The sequence below is a fragment of the Schistocerca nitens genome, chromosome 2, assembly GCF_023898315.1.
Source record: "Schistocerca nitens isolate TAMUIC-IGC-003100 chromosome 2, iqSchNite1.1, whole genome shotgun sequence".
NCBI classification, from domain to species: domain Eukaryota; kingdom Metazoa; phylum Arthropoda; class Insecta; order Orthoptera; family Acrididae; genus Schistocerca; species Schistocerca nitens.
In genome coordinates, this window is record NC_064615.1 from 492631629 (window position 1) to 492632762 (window position 1134).

The 1134-nt window shown below is 46.9% G+C and overlaps 1 non-coding gene across 1 annotated transcript; it reads left to right on the top strand.

Annotated features, from left to right (window-relative positions):
* The first annotated feature begins 684 nt into the window (after window positions 1-684).
* Window positions 685-774, top strand: Trnay-gua (transfer RNA tyrosine (anticodon GUA)). The gene is given in 2 exon segments: window positions 685-721; window positions 739-774. It is a non-coding gene; the product is annotated as a tRNA-Tyr (tRNA).
* Window positions 775-1134: the final 360 nt, after the last annotated feature.

Consider the following 1134-nt stretch of genomic DNA (forward strand, 5'->3'; position numbering starts at 1 on the left):
TACTTTTCCCCTGTTATAAGAACAATAGGGGCTAGAACAAGTAGGCTGGCCGCACGACATACTTGGCGAACTGGTGGCGGACTCGTTTCTCCCATAGGTAGACGTGTTTCTCCCATAGGTAGACCTGTTTTGCGAAGAATGTAATACAGTATTCAGAAAAACTAACATATGTCAAACGAACTTTATTTCACGGATGACGTCTGTAATCCGCAAATTGGAAAAAAACGCATAAATGGTTTTGTAAAATACGCGGATGGTACTCCCGCAATGATTCCTCAGTGTGAGATTTGCACGGTAAGATCTCGCACAGCAGTCTCTCTTCTTCTCGCATCTGTCAACAGAACTAGGAAGATCCTATTCCTTCGGCCACGTACGCAGCAGTGGTAGGTAGAATGAATGCATGAATGAATGAATGAATGAATGAATGTGTGTGTGTGTGTGTGTGTGTGTGTGTTTGTAATGCGACGGAGCTTGTCAATGAGTAACCAGTAATTCAGCAACTGCGGCCAGCGGACGACCTTTGTTTACCGGTGGTGGAAAAAGTGTCGCCAGAACGAGTGACACTAGAAGATCACTGTATACTCCCGCCGCTGACTCGACGCCCGCGCGAAGGCCGCGCTACGTGACGGCTCTGGGGCGAGGCAGCCACTAATGTGGGCCACGTGAGAACGCAGTCTGTGCACTCCTTCGGTAGCTCAGTTGGTAGAGCGGTGGACTGTAGTGGTCATTATGGCAGATATCCATAGGTCGCTGGTTCAAATCCGGCCCGAAGGAATATTTCAGATTTCTCTATTTGTCAAACTTTACCCTTGAGCGGATATATGGGATCGACTGCCGCAAAAATTTTGAATGCCCCGCAAAATGTGCTACCAATATCTACATCCACATAGTATTAGGTTGGTGCACAAGTTCGTAGCATCATCCAATAATTTTTATAAACACAACACATAGCAGAGGCTTTGGTCATCGACGCTGGGGTAACTTTTCGAATCCGCAATTGTAGAAATCACGAAGTTCCGAGACAAGGAACTCACCGAGCCGTCTTCAGAGCCCATTTTCACCAGGAAAAGAAGTTCCCTAAAGGTTGTTCGATACAGAGCGGAAAAGGTAAAAGTCTGAGGGCAGGATCTGGTG